This window comes from Bos javanicus, chromosome X (genome assembly GCF_032452875.1).
Source record: "Bos javanicus breed banteng chromosome X, ARS-OSU_banteng_1.0, whole genome shotgun sequence".
NCBI lineage: Eukaryota > Metazoa > Chordata > Mammalia > Artiodactyla > Bovidae > Bos > Bos javanicus.
In genome coordinates, this window is record NC_083897.1 from 82,419,805 (window position 1) to 82,435,626 (window position 15,822).

At 39.3% G+C, this 15,822-nt stretch overlaps 1 protein-coding gene and 1 pseudogene across 4 annotated transcripts in view; one reads left to right on the forward strand and one right to left on the reverse strand.

Moving 5' to 3' along the window:
• EDA (ectodysplasin A) overlaps window positions 1-15,822 on the reverse strand; it is a 396,087-nt gene that overhangs the window by 33,919 nt on the left and 346,346 nt on the right. The gene's annotated exons all lie outside the window — the stretch shown is intronic.
• Window positions 4,943-5,768, forward strand: LOC133242475 (general transcription factor IIF subunit 2-like; annotated as a pseudogene).

Consider the following 15,822-nt stretch of genomic DNA (forward strand, 5'->3'; position numbering starts at 1 on the left):
ATCGCTAATTATTCAGTTCAGTTCAGCTGCTCAGTCATGTCTGACTCATTGTGACCCCATGAACCGTAGCATGCCAGGCCTCCCTGTCCATCACCAACTCCCAGAGTTCACCCAAACCCATGTCCATTGTGTCAGTGATGCAATCCAAACATCTCATCCTCTGTCATCCCCTTCTCCTCCTGCCCTCAATCTTTCCCAGCATCAGGGTCTTTTCCAATGACTCAGCTCTCCGCATAAGGTGGCCAAAGTATTGGAGTTTCAGCTCCAACATCAGTCCCTCCAACATCAGTCCCTCCAATGAACACCCAGGACTGATCTCCTTTAGGATGGACTGGTTGGGTCTCCTTGCAGTCCAAGGGACTCTCAAGAGTCTTCTCCAACACCACAGTTCAAAAGCTTTCTTTACAGTTCAACTCTCACATCCATACATGACTACTGGAAAAACCATAGCCTTGACTAGATGGACCTTTGTTGGCAAAGTAATGTCTCTGCTTTAGAATATGCTGTCTAGGTTGGTCATAAATTTCCTTCCAAGGAGTAAGCGTCTTTTAATTTAATGGCTGCAATCACCATCTGCAGTGATTTTGGAGCCCAGAAAAATAGTCAGCCACTGTTTCCCCATTTATTTGCCATGAAGTGATGGGACCAGATGCCATGATCTTCGTTTTCTGAATGTTGAGCTTTAAGCCAACTTTTTCACTCTCCTCTTTCACCTTCATCAAGCGGCTTTTGAGTTCCTCTTCACTTTCTGCCATAAGGGTGGTGTCATCTGCATATCTGAGGTTATTGATATTTCTCCCAGCAATCTTGATTCCAGCTTGTGCTTCTTCCAGCCCAGCGTTTCTCATGATGTACTCTGCATAGAAGTTAAATAAGCAGGGTGACAATATACAGCCTTGACCTACTCCTTTTCCATTTGGAACAAGTCTGTTGTTCCATGTCCAGTTCTAACTGTTGCTTCCTGACCTGCATATAGGTTTCTCAAGTGGCAGGTCAGGTGGACTGGTATTCCCATCTCTTTCAGAATTTTCCACAGTTTATTGTGATCCACACAGTCAAAGGCTTTGGCATAGTCAATAAAGCAGAAATATATGGTTTTCTGGAACTCTCTTGCTTTTTTGATGATCCAGCAGATGTTGGCAATTTGATCTCTGGTTCCTCTGCCTTTTCTAAAACCAGCTTGAACATCTGGAAGTTCATGGTTCACATATTGCTGAAGCGTGGCTTGGAGAATTTTGAGCATTACTTTACTAACATGTGAGATGAGTACAATTGTGTGGTGGTTTGAGCATTCTTTGGCATTGCCTTTCTTTGGGATTGGAATGAAAACTGACCTTTTCCAGTCCTGTGGCCACTGCTGAGTTTTCCAAATTTGCTGACCTACTGAGTGCAGCACTTTTACAGCATCAGCTTTTAGAATTTGAAATAGCTCAACTGGAATTCCATCACCTCCACTAGCTTTGTTCATAGTGATGCTTCCTAAGGGCCACTTGACTTCACATTCCAGGATGTCTGGCTCTAGGTGAGGGTGGGTGTTCACATCTTTGTGATTATCTGGGTCGTGAAGATCTTTTTGTACAGTTCTTCTGTGTATTCTTGCCACCTCCTCTTAATATCTTCTGCTTCTGTTAGGTCCATACCATTTATGCCTTTTATTATGCCCATCTTTGCATGAAATGTTCCTTTGGTATCTCTGATTTTCTTGAAGAGATCTCTAGTCTTTCCCATTCTGTTGTTTTCCTCTATTTCTTTGCACTGAACACTGAGGAAGGCTTTCTTATCTCTCCTTGCTATTCTTTGGAACTCTGCATTCAAGTGGGTATATCTTTCCTTTTCTCCTTTGCTTTTTGCTTCTCTTCTTTTCACAGCTATTTGTAAGGCCTCCCCAGACAGCCATTTTGCTTTTTTGCATTTCTTTTCCATGGCGATGGTCTTGATCCCTGTCTCCTGTAGAATGTCATGAACCTCCATCCATAGTTCATCATCCATAGTTCATCTATCAGATCTAGTCCCTTAAATCTATTTCTCACTTCCACTGTATAATCATAAGGGATTTGATTTAAGTCATACCTGAATGGTCTAGTGGTTTTCCCCATTTTTTTCAATTTCAGCCTGAATTTGGCAATAAGGAGTTCATGATCTGAGTCACAGTCAGCTCCCGGTCTTGTTTTTGCTGACTGTATAGAGCTTCTCCATCTTTGCCTGCAAAGAATGTAATCAACCTGATTTTGGTGTTGACCATCTGGTGATGTCCATGTGTAGAGCCTTCTCCTGTCTTAATGGAAGAGGGTGTTTGCTATGACCAGTGCGTTTTCTTGGCAGAACTCTGTTTGCCTTTGCCCTGCTTCATTCTGTATTCCAAGGCCAAATTTGCCTGTTACTCCAGGTGTTTCTTGACTTCCTACTTTTGCATTCCAGTCCCCTATAATAAAAAGGACATCTTTTTGGGTGTTAGTTCTAGCAAGTCTTGTAGGTCTTCCTAGAACTGTTCAACTTCAGCTTCTTCTGCATTACTGGTTGGGGCATAGACTTGGATTACTGTGATATTGAATGGTTTGCCTTGGAAACCAACAGAGATCATTCTGTCATTTTTGAGATTGCATCCAAGTATTCAATTATTAGAGAAATGCAAATCAAAACTAAGAGACATCATCTCACACCAGTCCAAATGGTTATCATAAAACATGTCCACAAACAATAAATGCTAGAGAGGGTGTGAAGAGAAGGAAAGCCTCCTATAGTGTTGGTGGGAATGTAAATTGGTACAACTATGAAGAACAGGAGGTTCCTTAAAAAACTAAAAATACAGCTACTACAAGACTCTGCAATCCCACTACTGGGCATATGTCTGGAGAAAACCATAAATCAAAAAGATACATGCACCCCAATATTCACTGCAGCACTGTTTACAATAGCCAAGACATGGAAGCATCCTAAATATCCACTGACAAAGGAATGGATAAAGAAGACGTGATACACATATACAATGGAATAATAACCCAGCCATTGAGAAGAATGAAATAATACCTCTTGCACCAACATGGACAGACCTAGAGATTGTCTTACTAAGTGAAGTCAGACAGAGAAGGAGAAATATATGACATCTCTTACATGCAGAATCTAAAAAGAAATTATACAAATGAACTTACTTACCAATCAAAGCTATGGTTTTTCAAGTAGTTATGTATAACTGTGAGAGTTGGACTATAAAGAAAGCTGAGCACTGAAGAATTGATGCTTTTGAACTGTGGTGCTGGAGAAGACTCTTGAGAGTCCCTTGGACTGCAAGGAGATCAAACCAGTCAATCCTAAAGGAAATCAGTCCTGAATATTCACTGGAAGGACTGATGCTGAAGCTGAAACTCTGGTACTTTGGCCACCTGATGCAAAGAACTAACTTATTGGGAAAGACCTTGATGCTGGGAAAGATTGAAGGCAGGAGGAGAGAGGGACGATGGAGGATGAGATGGTTGGATGGCATCACTGACTCAATGCACATGAGTTTGGGCAAGCTCCAGGAGTTGGTAATGGACAGGGAAGCCTGGCGTACTGCAGTCCATGGGGTCGCAAAGAGTAAGACACGACTGAGTGACTGAACTGAACTGAACTTACAAAACAGAAACAGAATCACAGAATTAGAGAAAGAACTTATGGTTTTCAGTGGGGAAGGGTTGGGGGAAGGGATAGTTAGGGAGTTTGGAATGGATGTGTACACACTGCTGTATTTAAAATGGATAACCAACAAGGATCTACTATAGAGCACAGGGAAATCAGCTCAATGTTATGTGGCAGCCTGGATGGGAGGGGAGTTTGAGGGAGAATGGATACATGTTTATGTATGGCTGAGTCCCTTTGCTGTTCCACCTGAAACTATCACAACATTGTTAATTGCCTATACTTCAATATAAAATTAATAGTTAAAAATAAGAAAAGAGAAGGCACACAGATTGGGAAAAAAGACATAATATTGTCTTTGTTTGTAGATGTTGTGATTTTCTATGTAAAAAAAATCCCAGCGCATTGACAAAAAAATGCTCCTGGAATTAATAAGCAAGTATAATAAAGCTGTGAGATACAAACCCAATATACAAAAGTTAATTGTTTTCCTATACTAACAATGAACAACTGGAATTTGAAATTAAAAAAAAAAAAAAAAACACTTTAGCACCAAAAAAGAAATACTTATGCACAAATCAAACAGAATATGTGTAAGATTTATATGAGGGAAAACTATAAAACTCTGATGAAAGAAATAAAATCCTAAATAAATGGAAGGATATTCCATGTTCATGAACAGGAAGACTTGATACTGTTAAGATGTCATTTCTTTTCAACTTATCTATGGACTCAATGCAATCCCAGTCAAAATCCCAGCAAATTATTTTGTGGATGTAAAAAACCCTGACTTTGTATTTTATGCACAAAGGAAAAAGACTCACAATATTCAAGTATAAGAACAAAGTTGGAGGGCCAAAACTACCTGATACAAAATTTAGCATAAAGATATGGTAATCATGATTGTGTTGGTATTGGTGGAACAATAGACATACAGGTTAATGGGCCAGAATAGAGAGCACAGGAGTTGACCCAAACTAAACAAATATAGTCAACTGATTTTTGACAAAGGAACAAAGCAATCCAGTGGAGAAAGAATAGTCTTTTCAACAAATGGTGCTGAAACAACTGGACAGCTCATGAAAAAAAAAAAAAAAAGCATCCAGACACTGTCCTTATACCTTCCACAAAAATAAACTCAAAATGGATCATAGAACTGAGTGTAAAACACAGAACTCTAAAACTCCTGGAAGTTCCCTGGCTTCCAGCATCCCAGCATGTGAACCCCAGCTCTTCACAGTCAGCCTCCAGCCAGTTTTGCTTTCTGCTCTGGCCCTTTGCCCCATAGCCTCCAGCTCCTGGGGCCCGCTACTTTGACCCACACACCTTTGCTGGCAACAGATCCATGGCTGAAAGCAGGGAACTTGACGTGACAGGCGCCAAACAGAACACCAGAATGTGGTGGGTCAGGGTTCTTTGATATCTGTCACTGCAATGGGCTAAGGCCCCTGAAAGAAGTGAAGTTGGAAAACTGTGGATTTCCAAAAATCAAGGAAGGACCAAGGTGTCATTTACTTTGAAAGAGGATCTTGCAAATACTTATGATATTGGCAGAAAAATAGCTTCAGTCAGTGCTCTAGAGAACATGAATTTATCTTGCAAAGTGTTAGAGGACAGACATTAACAGGGTTTACTCAGAGCTCATCAGATAAGCTTTCACTGGAAGGAATAGTGGTACAAAGAGCTGAATGCTGACCCGCTGCCAGTGAAAACTACCAGCGATTCAAGAGATTACAAATAGAAGAATCTTCCAATTCTGTAAGGCTACCACAGCACCTGGACAAAGTTGTGACAACCAATTACAAACCTGTTGCTAATCATCAATACAATATAGAATATAAAAGGAAAAAGAAGAAGATGGAAAACAAGTTTGAACTGATAAACAACACATTTTAGACAAGCTGGTTTTCGCTTTTGAGAAACATCAGTATTATAATCTTAAGGACTTGGAGGACACCACAAAACAGCCTGTGTTGTACCTGAAGGAAATCTTAAAAGAAATTGGTATTCAAAATGTAAAAGGGATCCACAAAGACACATGGGAACTGAAACCAGAGTACAGACATTCTCAAGGAGAAGAAAAGAGTGATTAAGAAGACCCAAAGCCCACCTGCTAACAGAACAACTAAAGGGTGATGCTCTAAGCAAACGACCTTGATATGTGAATCCTTGAGCACCATCTGTGTTAGGGGGAAAATGGTACTTTAATTTCTCTAGGTAAATTTTTTAAACAATGATTCTTGTAAAGTTGCTTAAGTGATTTTTGAGGAAAAAGAACACATTTATTTATAAACTTAACTTGTATTAAATAAAATTATTCATGATGGTGTTAGCAGTTGGGGGTTGAAGAAGGGTTTTATTTTTAAATATTAACTTTAAAAATGTAAAATTAGGAAATGTTTTCTAAATGAGGACTCCCTGTCCTTGTTTCTCTCTGAGGAGTTGAGGTAATACAGATTCAAAGTGAGTGGCACAGCAGGAAAAAGGCAGTCAACTACAGAAATTCTCAAAAGTTTCTTATTCTGAAACAGAACAAAACAAATCTCCTAGAAAATAACATATGAAAAAGTCTACTTGACCTTGGGTTTGGCATTGGATTTTTAGGCAGCGCTCTAAAAGCACAATCCATGAAAGAAACAAATTACGAAGTTGGACTTAATTAAAATTAAAAACTTCTGCTCTGAGAAAGACCCTCTTAAGTTAATCAAAAGACAAGCCACAGACTGGGAGAAAATATTTGCAAAACACATATCTGGTAAAGGACTGGTATTCAATATATAAAAAGAACACTTAAAACAACAATCAGAAAATAATCCAATTAAGAAATTGGTAAAAGATTGAAACAGACACCTCACCAAAGAAGATATATAGATTACAAATAAGCATATGATCCCAACAGCAAAAGTCGTTAGGGAAATGCAAATCAAGCCAATGAGCTAGCACTGCACATCTACTAGAACTGCTAAAATACAAAACACTGACAATACTAAATGCTGACAGGGATGTAGGGCAACAGGAATCTCATTCAGTGCAGGTGGGAATGCAAAATAGTATAGGCACCCTGAAAGAAAGTTTGGCAATTTCTTACAAAGTTAAAATAGTCTTACCACACAATCCAGTGGGGCTTCCCTGGTGACTCAGACAGTAGAGAATCTGCCTGGAATGCAGGAGACCAAGGTTGGATCCCTGGGTTGGGAAGATCCCCTGAAAAAGGGAATGGCTATCCACTCCAGTATTCTTGCCTGGAGAATCCTATGGACAGAGGAGCCTGGTGGGCTACAGTCCATAGACTTGCAAAGAGTTGAACACAACTGAGCAAGTTAACACTTGTACACAACCCAGTAACCACACTTCTAGGTTTGCTCAAAATTGTTGAAACTTATATTCAAACAAAACCTGCATATGAATGTTTATAGCAGCTTTATCCATGATTCCAAAACTGGGAAGCAACTAAAATATCATTTAATAGGTGAATGGATAAACAAACTGTGGTCCCTCCATACAGTGGAATATTATTTAGCAGTAAAAAGAAATAAGCTATAAAGCCACACAAAGACATGGAGGAACTTTAAGTGCACATTGCTAAGTGAAAGAGGCCAGCCTGAAAAAGCTACCTACTGCATGATTCCAACTGTATGACATTCTGGAAAAGACAAAACTGTGGCGACAATTAATTAAAAGATAAGTGGTTGCCAAGGGTTGGGGGAAAGAGAGTATATGGGAACTGTTTCTGCTAAATGTTCCTATAAACCTAAAACTGCTCTAAAACATAGTCTATTAACTACAAACATTTTTATAAAATATCCACAAGTTTAAAAGCAACACTAAACTGCACGTAGTTCAACATGGATCTTCAAGCCCTGGCTCTATATCCTCTGTACTACTCCGCTTCCCTCTTGTCTCTGTACCTTCCTTCATGCCGTACCTTCTGCACTTCTTCATTTCACCCTTTTCTCAATGCCTGCTCATTTGTTAAGACTCAGCTCAGGCCACAGATTCTTTGTATTCCCATAATAAACTATTACATCTATAAAATTACAGTTTTCTGATCATGTATTGTTTAACTTACTAAATTATTAACTCCTTGAGGGCAAGGGCTATGTCTTATTCATCTCTGTATCTCCAGTACCTAATGTATTTTATAGTAGGTGCTCAGTACAATGTTTGCTGAAAGAATAAATGAATGACTATAGGAAAAGGTAAACTTGGGATGTGAACAGAGAGTCCTCTGACTCCAAGTTCATTATACTTTTTACTGAATCATAATCTGCTAAGTATACCAATAACATCAAAAATTGCCCATCAATTTACACAGTTGTTTTGCAGCCTAAATAAGTGAAAGTGATGTGCTCATTGGAGGTTCTCAATAAATGTTAATTTAATTTCACTTATTCTTTGGTTATATAGGTAGTAGGCTCCCCACTTTCATGCTCCCTCACTTTATATAGAGAATTATATCAGACAACTGGACATGGCCAACATTTCTTCAGTGATAAGCAATAAAGAGGAAAGTAAGGATAATGGCTGGCAGATGAGGATTGGAAATTTTTATTAAGAAAAAAAAAAGAAGAAAAACAACCTTCAACATAGTCTGTATCTTCAAATCTTGTAACCTTAAGAGTTTACCTCATGTTCTATCTCACACCATAAGAATTGTAAACAGAGAGAATGCCCAAATACGTGTGGGAAGTTCAATATGTTTGAAGAAGATGGAAGCCATTAGCTTCACAGAAGAGTGAGAATTTTGAATGAGAACCACATGGAATGCCCATGTTTAGAGCCCAAATTTCAGTTTCAACATCTGCTCTAAGCATGACAAAAAGGCAAGAAAAGGTAGAGCTGTGCAAGTTGATTCCCACCCCACCCCATCACATCCCAATCTTTAAAGTATTTCCGATGTGAGAAGGCTTACATTCTTCATCCAAGGATTTCCTCTCTAGCCCTTGCAGCAGGGGCTCATGCCTGGGGCCTCAGGCTCCACAAACATGACTTAAGTTATGATCAACTATGAAACTTTTCTAGCTCAGTTCTGGTTTGGTTTAGGAAAGACTTGAAAATATTGTCAAAAATATGAAAATATTACTGTAGTCAGGCAACACAAAAACAGTCCCACTAACTGCTGACATTTCAGACTCTTAATGGTCTCTCAAGCTCCATGAAGTATAGGTTCCTGCATGTCACCAGAGATGTTCCCAAAGTGACAAGCGTGTATTCTTGCTAAAGAAATATTTTGCAACATCAAGTCTTTGGTCACTTTAGTGGTTAGGATGAAAAAGCCAGGCCTAAGAGCAAAGAGTCTCTGAAGAGAATTAGAAAGATGCATGGAATGAACTGTGTTCTAGGGCAGTGTTTTACACTACATTCCAGGCAGTGCCAGGTCCTGTGTGATATTAACAGATGTCCTTAGAAAAAGGATTTTTTGGATAAAAAGAGTTTGGGAAACATAGGGTCAAGGGAAAATAAACAGGTTTCTTCACTGAAGAGTTCTTACATCTTTGAATACACAAATGAGAAGAGTGACTCTCCAAAATGGGATATGCAATGCAGCATTTGGCCACAGAACTTTTTCTGAAAATACCTATCTCTTGTTGAATTAATGTTCTGGATTATAGTGTTTGGTAAATACTAAGGTTGTGGAAAAAGATTGAGCTTTGTTATTCTTTCAGAACTGGGTTGGAATTTTAGTTCTAACGTTCAGTACCTGTGTGACCTTGAGCAAGTTACTCCACTTTTGAATGTTTTCATTTATGAAAACTGGGACTATAATATCTACCTCAAAAAAAAAATGTAAGGAGGATTAAGTGAGATAATGCACAGTACTTAGCACAATGCCTCGAACATATAGGTACTCAAGAAATAGCAGCTATAATCATCACATTCATTTCTTATCACCATTATTATCTAGCCACATCTGTGTCTGACAGGCCTGCCAAAATAGCTTCAAACTAGGTCTGGCCTGAGGATTCAAATGTATATTTCGGACTGCTTTAGGAACCAAGTATAAGAAAAGAACTGGACTAGTTGTCCAGAGATGTAGTTCTATGACTTATTAGCTGTCTGACCTTGGGCAAAGCACTTCACCTGTCTGCATTTCTCTCTCCTTCTGCCAAATATAGACAAGGACTAGGTGACCTCTTACTCTAAAATTTTGTGAGCCTTGGCTCTAAAATGCTGTGAGATTTATAAATTTATTGCTGAAGAAATCTGTGATACAGGTTAAATCCAATTATAAAGGATAGTCCTGTATAACAAAGCTATTTTTATGATCCAGCAGATGGCTGGCAGAAACAGTGCTTTGCCAATCTGGTTACAATGAACTCTGTATAGTGAATAATTCTGACAATTGCTTACTCTGGTCCTTGACCCCATAATCGTCACTCTGTAATGTTGCTCTAATCAACCAAAGAACTTGATTATGTGTTGTTTTCATTGTAGACATACAGAAGGGAGCTGAGTTAAGCTAAGTTATAGAATTTCTAGCTAAGACGTTTGTATCCAATTTCATTATTTTAGAGTTGAGGAAATAGGACAGGAGAGGTTAAGTAACTTGTCAGGGGTCACACAGTCAGCAAATAGGAGAGCTTTGAATGGGTGTTTGGACTAAATGATTCATCATCTGAGAACTTAGACATTTCACTGCAAAATCTCACCCAGACCATACATAAAAATGTTAAATGAAACCAGAAATGGTTATTATAGTAACTCTACTGTTTATGCTTCCCAACAAAGTAAGACGTGCATTTTTCATTACCCTTTATCCCTGTGTTCAAGCCCTCTTCATAGGATGGTCCCTCTAATTGTACGGTACATGTTGACACAACTTAAAGCATGATAACCTTTGCTGCAGAGCTTCAATTAAAGGTTTTTTTTTTTTTCAGTGTGTAAGTACATTACACCTCTAGGTCCTTTTATATACATGCACACTTCCCTTCATAGAGGCCTCTAGTAGTCAAGTTTTGTTTTTTTTTTTTTCATTTTGAAACCATGTGGCCTTTGTAAAAATTAAAGCTAGATTAACAGAGAAATCTTATTATCAATATCAAGGTTAGCCTTTATGCTCTTGCTTTTCTCTACTTATATCCTCTCTCATGAGTATATTTATTTCCAGGGCTTCAACCCTTATGGAGAATCATACTTTCTAAGTCACAGCCCATGTCTCCAACTATCTTGTGACATTGCCTCTTGAATACATTTCCTGTTTCCTGAAACCTACATGCTTCAGATTGAATTCATCTTCTAAGTTATGCTAAGTCATAACTTCTATGCTAAGTCACTTCACTCACGTCCGACTCTTTGCAACCCCATGGACTGGGGACATAAATAATCAGAGCTATCCTAGCCTCCTGTGGGCAGATCAATCCAATCAATAGCACAGATGGTTATTCCCAGAAGTAATTTTCTCAGCCTTGCTAAGAGTGTGTGGGGGGTCCTCTGGTTCCCCTTCACTGGGGAGGAATGCAGCCACCACAGTTGACCAGGTAAACCACAGAGAGCAGTTAAATTGAGAACCACACCTATGCAACATGACTCTCGACTGGGTCCCAAAATAGTCCAAGATGGCTATATATTCTGCTGCTGTGCTTATGGTGTCTTTAATCAGAGACAGAGATCAATCAAGTCACATTGGATTCTTCTTATAATAAGACAAACTGGGGACTTCCAATGCTCAGTTTGTGCGCACTCTGGTTGTTTATGTTAGAACCTGTCTAGGATGAAAGTGTTGCTCAATATTTTAATTTAGGAAGAGCTAACACAATTTCATGCAAAGATGGGCTCAATAAAGGACAGAAATGGTAGGAAGCAGAAGATATTAAGAAGAGGTGGCAAGAATACACAGAAGAACTGCACAAAAAAGATCTTCACGACCCAGATAATCACGATGGTGTGATCACTCACCTAGAGCCAGACATCCTGGAATGTGAAGTCAAGTGGGCCTTAGAAAGCAGCACTATGAACAAAGCTAGTGGAGGTGATGGAATTCCAGTGGAGCTATTTCAAATCCTGAAAGATGATGCTGTGAAAGTGTTGCACTCAATATGCCAGCACATTTGGAAAACTCAGCAAATGGCCACAGGACTGGAAAAGGTCCGTTTTCATTCCAATGCCAAAGAAAGGCAATGCCAAAGAATGCTCAAACTACCGCACAATTGCACTCATCTCACACGCTAGTAAAGTAATGCTGAAAATTCTCCAAGCCAGGCTTCAGCACTATGTGAACCGTGAACTTCAAGATGTTCAAGCTGGTTTTAGGAGAGGCAGAGGAACCAGAGATCAAATTGCCAACATCTGCTGGATCATGGAAAAAGCAAGAGAGTTCCAGAAAAACATCTATTTCTGCTTTATTGACTATGCCAAAGCCTTTGACTGTGTGGATCACAATAAACTGTGGAAAATTCTGAAAGAGATGGGAATACCAGAACACCTGATCTGCCACTTGAGAAACCTATATGCAGGTCAGGAAACAACAGTTAGAACTGGACATGGAACAACAGACTCATTCCAAATAGGAAAAGGAGTACGTTAAGGCTGTATATTGTCACCCTGCTTATTTAATTTCTATGCAGAGTACATCATGAGAAACGCTGGGCTGGAGGAAGCACACGCTGGAATCAAGATTGCTGGGAGAAATATCAATAACCTCAGATATGCAGATGACACCACCCTTATGGCAGAAAGTGAAGAAGAACTAAAGAGCCTCCTGATGAAAGTGAAAGAGGAGAGTGAAAAAGTTGGCTTAAAGCTCAACGTTCAGAAAACGAAGATCATGGCATCTGGTCCCATCACTTCATGGCAAATAGATGGGGAAACACTGGAAACTGGCTGACTTTATTTTTCTGGGCTCGAAAATCACTGCAGATGGTGACTGCAGCCATGAAATTAAAAGATGCTTACTCCTTGGAAGGAAAGTTATGCCCAACCTAGATAGCATATTAAAAAGCAGAGATATTACTTTGCCAACAAAGGTCCATCTAGTCAAGGCTATGGTTTTTCCAGTGGTCATGTATGGATGTGAGAGTTGGACTATAAAGAAAGCTGAGCACAGAAGAATTGATGGTTTTGAACTGTGGTGTTGGAGAAGACTCTTTAGAGTCCCTTGGACTACAAGGAGATCCAACCAGTCCATCCTAAAGGAGATCAGTCCTGGGTGTTCATTGGAAGGACTGATATTGAAGCTGAAACTCCAATACTTTGGCCACCTGATGCGAAGAGCTGACTCATTTGAAAAGACCCCGATGCTGAGAAAGACTGAGGGCAGGAGGAGAAGGGGACGATAGGGAATGAGATGGTTGGATGGCATCACCGACTCGATGGACATGGGTTTGGGTGGACTCCGGGAGTTGGTGATGGACAGGGAGGCCTGGTGTGCTGCGGTTCATGGGGTTGCAAAGAGTCGGAGATGACTGGGTGACTGAACTGAACTGAACCCAATTTTATTATTTCCCAAGAAGTGTATACCTATCTGCCTTCATCAGAGGTTATCCATCAATGTGGTGAATGTTAGCTTCCTTTTCTATTTTCAGTATTGCCACCCCCATCTTGCATGCCACGTTCTATACATTGTATTCTGCAGAACTTTGTTCCAGGAAATACTTTTTCCTTTGCAAGAATATTGGATAGATAACAGTAAACCACAGAACTGCATTCAAGCCCCAGTTCTATCACTTACTAACTGTTGTTTGACACTGAGAAAATTACTTTATTTCCCTGGCTGTATCCTCAAAATGAAGATACTACTACTTGCTTTAGAGAGTTGTAAGGATTATAAAAGATAATACAAAAGTATATGCAAGATATTCCTCAGGCGCTCAAGAAATATAAGTTCTCTGCAAAATTTCATAAGCATATAAATTTAATTCATCCCCAAACCAAGCAAGCAGAAAGTTCAAATAACTAAGACCTTTAATCTAATAAGAACTGATGTTCAGAATGACAATACTAAGCCATAGCAACATTCTGAAATGGTCTTGAAGGATACAGCTTCCTGTAGAAATTTTTTTTTCTTTTCAGTTAATTCTTTCAATTATATTCAACTCATAAGTGTTGTTTGAACACAAGATGTTTCACACTACATTTGTACCACATGAAACAGGCAATGTAAGCCCTGGGCACCTTGTCCTATTTTTTCAATCAACTATCTTGTGTTTTCTAGCTATAGAATTATTTCTGTAAAAATGAGAGTCTGTATAATTGTTCAATAGTTAACATTTCTTATTTCAGTTTCTTGCCTCATTGCACTGGCTAGCACTTCAACAATAATGTTGAAGGAAACTCCCTGGTGGCCTAGTGGTTACGATTCCATGGTTCCACTGCAGGGAAGCCAGATTCAATACCTGGTTGGGGAACTAAGATCCTGCAAGCTGTGTGGTACAGCTAGATTTTTAAAAAAATTAAAAAAGAGAACTAAAAAAATAATGTTGAACATCAGCAGTTATAATTGAGTATCTCTGAGTTGATTTGATTTTGGCAAGAAAGCCTCTAATATATTTGCCCTTAAGTACTATGCTACTTCCCCAATGACTCAGAAGCAAAGAATGTGCCTGCAATGCAGGAGATGCAGGAGACGTGGGTTAGAACCCAGGGTTGGGAAGATCCCTTGGAGGAAGGCAGTGCAACCCATTCCAGTATTCTTGCCTGGAGAACCCCATGGATAGAGGAGCATGGTGGTGCATAGTCCATAGGGACGCAAAGAGTCGGACATGGCTGAATTGACTGAGCATGCACTCATGCATGCACTATGCCATTTATTAGGCCAAAAAATTCTTTATTGTATTAAAAAATACTCTTTTATTTTATTCCTAGTTTACTAAAAATTATCAGCACAAGGTATTAAATTTTTATCTAATGCTATCTGAGCTGATCATCCTTTGAGTTGATAATGTAATAAGATATTTAGAAGGATTTGTTATCAAAGTTATACCAATTTCATTAAATGTATTGATAAGTATTTCTTCTCCTTTTTCACTTTGTAGGTTTATAGATCATGGCATCTAGACCCATCACTTAATGGCAAATAAGTGGGGAAAAAGTGGAAACGGTGACAGATTTTATTTTCTTGGGGTCCAAAATCACTGTGGATGGTGACTGCAGCCATGAAATTAAAAGATGCTTGCTCCCTGGAAGGAAAGCTATGATAAACTTAGACATTGTATTAAAAAGCAGAGACATTACTTTGCTGACAAAGGTTCATATAGTCAGAGCTACAGTTTTTCCAGTGGTGATGTATGGATGTCAGTTGGACCATAAAGAAAGCTAAGCAGTGAAGCACTGATGCTTTTGAACTGTGGTGTTGGAGAAGACTCTTGAGAGTCCTTTGGACAGCAAGGAGATCAAACCAGTCAATCCTAAAGGAAATTAATCCTGAATATTCATTGGAAGGACTTTTGCTGAAGCTCCAATACTTTGCCCACCTGATGTGAAGAGCCAACTCATTGGAAAAAACCATGATGTTGGGAAAGACTGAAGGCACGAGAAGGATGAGATGGTTGGATGGCATCACTGACTCAATGGACATGAATTTGAGCTAACTCCAGGAGATGGTGAAGGACAGGGAAACCTGGTGTGCTGCAGTCTATGGGGTCAAAATGAGTCGGACATGACTTAGCGGCTGAACAACAAGAACATGGGAAATATTTGTTTTCTAATATCTTGATTTAGCCATAACTCCTTTTCCCCCCAGGGTGTCTTTTGGTGGCTTTTCTCCCTGGTGGAAAAAAAAAATGTACAAGAGCCTTCATTTAAAACATTTCCAGCTAGTTCTGTTTTGTAGCACTTCCTTGATGACAATTGATGCACAGTCTCAGTTTTTTGTAAGAGTTTACACAGCCATGTTAACTTAGGAAAAAAATCCATTGATCTCTTCTTATTTGTTTTCTGTGTATTTTCATCTAAGGTACCAATGTCATTGCCTCCAGAAGGAAGGATGAGAGATGAGGTATGGAGGGAGGAAGGGGATAGATGGGCTCAAGGAGCATGAGGAATGAAGTCTGGGAGGTTTGCCCTGGAAAGATTTGGTTTATGGAGGTTATGTGTTTCAATTGATCTTTGGAAGAGAATTAGCTGCCAGTCAAAGCAACTACTGTAGGAGCTGGAGAAAGAAATATAATTTCAGTGTGTTTCACCATCAATTAATATTACAGAACTATTGGCATACCTTCACTTTTTAACATACAACTGTAACTGAAACACGGCAGAAAGCAAAGAGGAACT